Source organism: Oratosquilla oratoria, chromosome 27 (assembly GCF_046742065.1).
Source record: "Oratosquilla oratoria isolate Oo_2021 chromosome 27, ASM4674206v1, whole genome shotgun sequence".
NCBI lineage: Eukaryota > Metazoa > Arthropoda > Malacostraca > Stomatopoda > Squillidae > Oratosquilla > Oratosquilla oratoria.
The window spans coordinates 328,689-338,688 of NC_134803.1; the positions used below are offsets into that span (position 1 = coordinate 328,689).

General features: G+C 41.9%; 1 protein-coding gene across 1 annotated transcript in view; it reads left to right on the top strand.

Moving 5' to 3' along the window:
• Window positions 1-10,000, top strand: part of LOC143040108 (ATP-dependent RNA helicase DDX54) — a 145,306-nt gene that overhangs the window by 135,039 nt on the left and 267 nt on the right. The window lies entirely within an intron of this gene.

Sequence of the window (10,000 nt, forward strand, 5' to 3'; positions counted from 1 at the left end):
CCCCTACACACTACTCCATAACTAAAAACTATCTTTCCCTCACTTTCTCCCTCAACTACTACTCCCTCATCATAATACCTACTACTAACTCATACTACTCCTTCTCTACTACTCTCCCCTTCAACTAGAACTCCTACTACATCCCCCTATACTCACTTCACTCTTACTACCTAACTTAAACTCTGTTTCCAACTTCCCAAACTACTCGGTACCTTAAACTACGTTCCCACACTTAACTACTTACTCCCCTACTCCCTAATCATACTTCCCTCTACAACCTCAACTCCCCTCCAACCTACTACTTACTTTACGTACTTACACTACTATATACTTAACTTCCCTTAACATTTCATATATTCCACAACCATAACTATTACTCTTCCACTCACTTCTTTGTACTACATACCTCCCGCCCCTCATTTCAAATCCCCTCTCTATCCCATTCCATCTCCATCTTACCTCTTCATTTCCCTTTTCCCACCATCTTATTATACTATCAAATCAACATATTTCATACTCCCTTACTCACCCTCCCCTCATCCCCAACCCCCACCCACTAATTCCCGCCCTCCACCCACTCTTACTCCCTGCACGCTATTCCCCTTGCTCCCTCGCACCCCCCCCCCCATCCCACTCCCCCACCCCCACCCACCGCTCACTACCTAACACCAGCAATCCCTTCCCAATTCATCTCAACAATCATCCATACTAACACAAAAAAACACCATCTATTCTTTCTAACATTCGAAAATATCAAATCAAAAATCAATAATCATATCCCACTTCCCCTTCCAATTTTCATATTATTCATTCATCCACATCATAATTCCACATCTTTCCCTCTTCCCCTCCTTCATCTTCCCTTCCCTCTTTCTCCCCTTCTTACCATCAATCTATATAAAAAATCATCTTTCAATCCCATCTTCTAATTCAATCATTACAAACTTCTCTACAAATTCATATTCTTCCACATCTTCTCTCTTTCTTCTTCTTCCCCTTCCATCCCTTTCCTCTTTTCCCTTCCCCTCAAAACAGACATTCCGCCTCATTTCCTTTTCCCCCCCCTCCCTCCTCCCCCATTCCCCTCCCCATGTTCCCCCCCTCCTTTCCCTTCTTTCCCCTCTTTTTTTATCTTTCCGTATTCCCCTCTTCTTTCCCAATGTACCTTTACTTTATACAACCTCAATGTATAAAGACCCATTTACTTACACCACCCTCCGTTCCATCCATCTCAATCCGTGTTGGTCGGGCTCGCGCCCCCCCCTTTATGTTCACTTCAACACATCCTTCCACCCCCGCAACCTATTCCTTCCACCTCTCTCCTTCCATCCACACCTCATTTACTAATCTTTCTTCACTAATTTTTTCATGTGTCCAAATCATCCCAATACTTTCTCATCAACCATGCAGCTCAACTCCCGTTCCACCCTCGCTCTCTATTACTGACCTTCTCGTTTCCTCACATTATCCAGCCCAGTAACCCCTACCATTACTTCTCAGGCATTTCCATCTTAAAAAACATTGAAACTTCTCCTCTCCTTGCGTCTTTTACGTTCCATGTTTCTGCCCCATACAGTGCTAGTAGGCACGATCACTTCTTCCATACAATCTTCTAGCATCCAATTCCAAATGTCCTGTTTCTCGTTACACTTTTAATTCCCCAAGGTACTTACTTGCCTCTCTCATATACTACATTCTACGTCTACCATCCACTCCTTCCTCCCGTTTCCCAACCATATTCGCACCCAGATATCTAAAACTATCTACTTTAACCAGTCTTTCCTCCCTTAACATTCAGTTCCATTTGCTGCCACACTTCTCCTCTTCAACATCTGAATCACCTTACATTTACCCATATTTGGTCTTCAACTTTCTTCTTCCGCACACCATTCCTAATACCGTTTACTAACATTTCCTTAATTATCTCCTCTGATACTGCTACAAACGCAGTGCCGTCAGTAAAACAAATAACTGGCGTATAGTTCCATTTTTCCTCCCATTTTCTTTAACCATCTCCAATCCCCAACTCAATTACCCTTGCGTTTACTCGTTCTCGCACCATCCCACCCATGTATAAAATTGAATATCCAGGGCGACATAACGCATCCCCTGGCGAGGTCCCACCTATATCTCAAAACACTCACTCTCTCCATATTCTAATTCTAACAGAAGGCTCTACTACTCTCGTAAAAACTCTTGAATGCTCTTAGCAGCTTTCCTCCTATCCCATATATCTGCAATACCCTCCCACAGTACCCTCCGCCATGTCAACCCTGTCATAAGCCTTTTCCAAATCCATAAAGGCCCCAAAAAAAAATCCTTACCTTTGCCTAAAGCTTTCTCACTAATATCTGCCTTACCAAAAATTCCTGATCCACGCAACCCCTACCTGTCCTAAACCCACAGCACTGTTTCCTCACCAATTACTCCCTCTGTTCCTCTTCAGATCCTCTCATTCAAAATATCCCATAAGTCTTCTTTCCCAAATACACTCAAGAAAACTGGTCCCTCTCCTGAAACTACTACACTCAATACTTGTCCCCCTTTTCCCTTGTAAAGTGGAACTATACAATGACACTCCACCAGTCCTCAGGCACTCTACCGTCTTTTAGGTAAGCATTAGATAACCTCACCAGCCAGTCTAACTATCACTGTACTTTCTTTTTTTTAGACACTTCACATGACACCATCCAAGACCAGGTGCCTTACCTGCTCTCATCATTATAGTAACTACTTTCATATCATTTTTCCTTATTTTCTCCTCCCATTTTTTCTCATTCAACACTGCCTTTTTTCTTAGCGCTTAGCACCTCAAACTATTACTACAAATGACATTTCTCCTTAAACCATATATGCACTACATTTCAAATGTATCCAAAAACCCTTCCGTTTTCCTCTACACTCTTCTCACTACCAAGCCCCATATTCACTTTCAAAAACCCACATCTCCCCTTCATAGTTTCACCTTCATCCACATTAACCTTTAAGAAACCTCCTTCCACTCCACCACACGTTTTACCTATTTCTTTACTTACTAGTAAAGGCAACGCTCTTTTCTTCTTTCGTCGTGCCTCTCTTCACTCATGACACGACCAAGAACCCCCACCTAACTACACTTCTCAACGTCAAACTCGCCTTTCTCTTTCTAACTTAGTTTCACTCAGTTGCCACCACAGCCATATTTCTTCTCACAAACTTATTGCCTATCTCTTTCTTTTCACTTTCATCTGCACCAACATCCACGTATAATTAAAAGACCCAAACCTTAGGGTTCTGGTTGGGAAAACTCCTCCCACACTCTCTTAAGCCTTTACTTTTTTTATGAATTTCCCCTATTGGGGCTACAGAGAATAGAAAAACCTGGCCCTATCTCCCGTCCCATTTTTGTCACCTTTTAAGACTCAGGTGGGAACACTCGGTTGCAGTCTTACTTCTCACCCCAACACAGGGTTCGCCGAAAAAAGGAAATGAACATTCAGAGAAGTGAGTTGTACAGAACAGTATTAAAAGTGTGGAGTATTAGCATAATGGAGGGATAGTCGCAGTAATAATAAGGTATCATCATTTCTCTATCACTAGAGATTTCCTCTATCCACAGATATGAATGGAATGAGTGGCTATGGTCCATAGGGGCGCCCCATATAGAACCCTAAAGTATCAGCTGCATGGTACTAAACAGCTTTAATAACTCACATCACTAACCATGCATAGAAATACCCACCCCAAGAACGGGTAAGATAGATGAAATAATGAATCAAAATTCAAAATGTTGAATCCCTGTCACTGCAGCACCTACTACAATTTTTTTTGCCTCTTTGAAATTATCTGTGACTTCACATCTTTTGACTCAATACTATCCCCAGGGGTATAAGCACAGATGCCAACAAAAAACCTAATATCCTTTTCTTCTTTCTACTCCTCCTCCTTATCCCCTCTCTTCCTCCTCCTTCTTCCTCGTCTTCATTCACCTTTTCAGCCCAATTTTCTTCTCCTCTTTTACCTTGCCTGCCTCTTAATTCCCTATCACCCCTTCTCCTCCTTACTTCACCTTCTCCTCCTCTACTTCCTACTTCTCCTTACCCTTAGACGCCTTCTTCCTACACCTTCGTCGTCTGCCTTATACACTGTACTCAACATCTCTTCCGTCTTTTTCTTCTCTTCCTTCTCCTCCACTTCCTCTTCCTCCTCCTCCTCCTCCCCCTCGTCGTCGTCCACCTTACTTCACCTTTTCCTTCTCCTCTTCTTTCTCTTCTTCCTCCTCCTCCTACAATCCTCTTACTCCTCCTACTACTCGTCTTCCTTTTCCTTCTTACTCCACCTTTCTCCTTCTCCTCCTCTTCGTTTTTCCGCCTCCACTTTCTCACTCCCCCTCTTTCTCATCTCATTCCTTCCACCAATCCTCCCGACAATGCCCCCCCCCCCCCCCCCCCCCCCCCCCCCCCCCCCCCCCCCCCACCCCCCCCCCCCCCCCCCCACCCCCCCCCCCCCCAAACCCCCCCCCCCCCCCCCCCCCCCCCCCCCCCCCCCCCCCCCCCCCCCCCCCCCACCCCCCCCCGCCCCCCCGGCCCCCCCCCCCCCCCCCCCCCCCTCCCCCTCGCCCCCCCGCCCCCCCCCGACCCCCCCTCCCCCCCCCCGCCCCCCCCCCCCCCCCCCCCCCCCCGCCACCCCCCCCCCACCCCCCCCCCCCCCACCCCCCCCCCCCCCCCCCCCCCCCCCCCCCCACCCCCCCCCCCCCCCCCCACCCCCCCCCCCCTCATCTCATTTGCCACTATTCTTTTCTCTGCTATCGGAAAACCTCTCCCGTTTTCACTCCCCTTTTTCTCCCCATCCTTTCTGCTCTTCCTTTCCCTCATGCTCTCGGATTCCCCTTCACGTGACTTGGCGTTGGTCACAACTAATGGGTCTCATTCTCCTACGAAGCCATTATTTAACACAATATTTTTTTCTTTTTTATTTTTTTTTAACTACCAAGAGAACGATATATCTTATTAGTCCACGTTAATCCAGATAGGTTTGTAGAGCTTTTTAATTGTCCCTTTTTACCAGATTTAAAGCTTATCCTAAGTGGAGGAAAGCTGTCTATGACCCTTGGCTATACAGAAAATTATGACTTAATTTTAGTTGAGGCGAAGTGAGGAAGGTGTGAAAGGCGCTATGGCGCACTCTCAGATACGTAATAAATTCATCTGTTGTTTTGTCTCAGTAAAAAACCCAAATCAAACCAAAATGAACCCACTTCAGGATCAGAGGACTATTTGGGCTAATACCCCCCCCCCCCCATCCTTCGGGGGGGAGGAATCCTTAAAATACATAACTTTTTAAATCTTCTCCGTCATTTTTGAGTGCCTATGCAATTGTTGTGGAAAGTGGCGCTGCAAAATACACTTTGATTAATCCTTTGTAAGAATTTTTCTATTTCGAATGTTTTATTACTCTTCGTCCTTATGACCTCATTTTTTTTTTTCTTCCTTACTTTCTTTTTTCGAAACGACGAGGCGGCCCCGAGAAAGCATACTTGCCGTTCATCATCTCTGATTATTTCATTCTATTTGCTGTTCCCTTTTCTAGCCGATGGGTCATTCATACGTCACTGATGTTTGTAACCCCGCCCTTTTTTCTAGGAATAGTTATATACCGAACTATTCTTATTCATTTTGTTTACCTCCCTCCCTCTCTCTCTCTCTCTCTCTCTCTCTCTCTCTCTCTCTCTCTCTCTCTCTCTCTCTCTCTCTCTCTCTCTCTCTCTCTCTCTCTCTCTCTCTCTCGTCTCATCTCTCACTCTCTCTCATCTCTCTCTCTCTCGGTCTCTATCTCTCTCTCTCTCTCTCTCTCTCTCTCTCTCTCTCTCTCTCTCTCTCTCTCGCTCTCTCTCTCTCAACTCTCTCTCTCACTCTCTCTCTCTCTCTCTCTCTCTCTCTCTCTCCATCTCTCACTCTCTCACTCTCTCTCTCTCTCAATCTCTCTCTCTCTCTCTCTCTCTCATCTCTCTCTCTCTCTCTCTCTCTCTCTCTCTCTCTCTCTCACATCTCTCTCTCTCTCGCACTCTCTCTCTCACTCTCTCTCTGTGAGTGTGTGTATATATATAAACACACACACACACACAAAACCACACACACACACACACACACACACACACACACATACACACCACACACACACACGACACCCAATCGAAAACACACACACACATATATATATATATATATAAATATATATATACTATATGTATATATATTAATATATATATATATAAATATAATATATATATATAAATCTACTATATATAAGATTAAGGTGGAAAAAGAAGTCCCGTGTCTATTCCCGAGTTTTCTGAGTTTATACCTGACCGGGTCTTCTTCAGCAGAACTAGAGCCGTGACTTCTTTTTTTCCACATTCAAGAACTTGTCACAATGAACCAGCACATATATATATACAAATATATATATACATATATAAAAATATATATATATATATATATAAATATATATGTAAATCACATATATACCATTTATATATATGTATATATATATAAACATATATATATATGTATATATATATAGTATATATAATATGTGTGTGTGTGTGTTGGTATATTCATATATATATATATATATATATATAAATATATATATATATATATATCAAGAAAAAACCACTGGGAAATAAGAAGCTTAGTCCGAACGTTTTCGTCTATTTAAGACATTATCACGGAAATACGTATCTCCTTGATAATGTCTTAAATAGACGAAAACGTTCGGACTAAGCGCTTATTTCCCCAGTGTTTTTTTCTGCATATTAACATTTTACCCGTGTGCCTTGAGCATTACTGCAATATATATATATATATATATATTGAATATATATAAATATAAAATAAATACATATATATATATATATATATTTAAATAAAATATTGTATGTATTCAGATATGTATAAAATAAAAATATACTATAGTATTATAATAGTTCTAATACATATTATAGTATCTATATATATATATATATACACATATAAATATAGTCTATATCTTTCTCTCTATATATCTATATAGGATAGATAGATATATAACTATGTATTATATTACCTGTTTATAATATATATTATATATATAATATATATAGTATAATATACATATATATAAACATATATACATATATACATATATATATATAAATATATATATGTATATATACATATATATACATATATACATTTATTCTATATATATGTAATAATATATATATAATATATACATAGAGTATATTTAATATATTTATGATTATTTTCTGGACTACAGGGTGATTAATTTTTTTTCCTTTTGGGGGGATTTCTTTTTTCGTTTTTTTTTTTTTTATCATAGCCTTTTTTCATATCTGTATTTCCCCACTGCAGCTAAGAAAATTCAATCTTTGTCCTAATCAATTCCCGAGATATCCAATTGCAAAGTAAAAATTTCTAAAGACAAATACAGTCGATAGTGTAATTAATCATAAGAACTATAAAAATTGATCAATGAAATCTGCATTTTGACTGTAAAAGAAATGGTGTTTCTTCAAATGAATAAAATCACCTGAGGCCTGTAAGAGGAAGACGCTTAGAACCTGACTCTGGCCCGAAAAAAAAACCTTACTATTGGTGCCAATTTCTTCTCCTTCATGTTCTCCCCCGTTCTTTCGTAGAAGATGGATCCTCCCCATGAAGTAGGAGTCCTGAAACTTGAAGTAAATCTGCAAACATAAGTTGACTCATCCCATTCCCGTTCCTTTCTCCATCCTCCCATCCTCCATATCCTTTTCCTACGCCCTTCCCTCCCACCCTCTCTCTTCTGTCCGACGCCTAATTCGTACGTTATTTCTTTTTCTGTGTTCCATGGCCCAACATCCGTCACTGTGTCCTTTAAACTTATAATTCTCTAAATTTGTTGGGGAAAGGAGATCTCTTTCTTTCTATATGGGAAAATTAAATTTTCTGTACCGGTATTTCTAGTTACCTTTTCTCAATTTATCACTTGTCGATATCCTCCAAATTATCAAGAGTGATGATTGCTACGTCATGACAAATTAACACACACCACGACACACACACACACAGTGCACGTCATGCACAAACGACACACACACACACACACACTGATCACACACACACACAGAACACACACACACACACACACACACACACACAACACACACACACACACACACACACACACACAATCACACAAACACACACACACACACACACACACTACACACACACACACACACATAGCATACACACACACACACACACACACACACACGCACGACAAAATGACTACACTCACACAACACACACACACAAACACACACACACACATGGTCGCACACACCCTCACACACTCACACAAACACACACCCCACACACACACACACACACACACACACACACACTCACACACAACACACACACACACACACACACACACACAACAAAAAGCACACACACACACACACACGCACCACCCTGCACGCACACACACCAACACACAACCACACACACACACACACACACCCACACAGCACACACACACAACTCATGGCAGCGGATTCGTAGCGTTGGTAGAGTTGGTAATCGGTGCACTGGCGGGTTGTTACTTTCCAATTATCGCAAAAGAGGGGAGCTGTGTGAGTGTGTGTGTGTGTGTGTCTTGTGTGTTTGTGTGTGTGTGTGCGTTTGTGCGTGTGTGTGTGTGTGTGTGTGTGTGTGTGTGTGTGTGTGTGTCGGAGGGAGTCGTGTGTGTGTGTGTGTGTGTGTGTGTGTGTGTGTGTGTGTGTGTGTGTGTGTGTGTCGTGTCTGTGGTGTGTGTGTGTGTGTGTGTGTGTGGTGTTGTGTGTGTGTGTGTGTGTGTGTGTTGTGTGTGTGTGTGTGTGTGTGTGTGTGTGTGTGTGTGGGCTGTGTGTGTGTGCTTTGTGTGTGTGTGTGTGTGTGTAGTGTGTGTGTGTGTGTGTGTGTGTGTGTGTGTGTGTGTGTGAGTGTGTGTGTGTGTGTGTGTGTGACCGTCTGCCGCCTCTCTGATGCCCGTTCTCTATGTGGCCGTTTTTCTCTCTATGCTTTTTTACTTTTGTTTAGTATAGTCTGTCAATTTCTACATACCCTTTCTCCATTTGTCTTTGTTACATACGGTTGTCACTCCTAAATATTAGTCGGTAGGCTCCATGCTACAAAGAGATAAGCTATTCAAGTTATAGACTTAGGAATTTTGTATATTGCACCAGTAAGGTTTCTAATTTCTCAACTCACTATATTTTCTGTATAGGGGTATGGAAATGTTTCAAGATTTAATTTCTTTCTTGAATATCGGCTTACAATTGGTTCTATGAGGTAATACTAAGGACTCCATCGAATTGTTGTTCACCAAACAGGCCGATCCATTAACAGATGAAACCCTCCTTATCTACCCCTCTTTCTACCTTCCTTGTCTACCTGTATCTACTAACCTCTTACAGGGTGTGTGTTGTGTGTGTGGTGTGTGTGTGTGTGGTGTGTGTAGTGTCATGTGTTGGGTGTGTGTTCGGGATGTTGTGTGTGTGAGTGTGGTTGTAAGTGTGTGTGTGTGGTGTGTGTGTGTGTGAGTGTGCACGTGTGTGTATTTGTCGTGTGCGCGTAGGGCGCGCGTTTTGAAGATTTTTTCGTTGTTGTAATTGTAACATTTATTTTGGAGGCCCGTTGAGACCAAAGTTGTGGTTTCTGGTTTTTAACTTCTCCCCTCGCCCAGACTGCTCAAACATTCTGGGAACGTATCCAATGAAAAACCCTGGGCTGTTGCCATTGCTGATATTTCATATATAGACATGATGGCCTGTTGCCACAACAGTTAGAATTCTACTATTTAACATCTTATACTTATTGATACAATGTACAGTGCATAGACTGAGTATGGTACAGTCAGTATTTATGCATGGATAAAAATTATATACAAAAGGGAACATATATATGTAGTTATATATATATATATATAT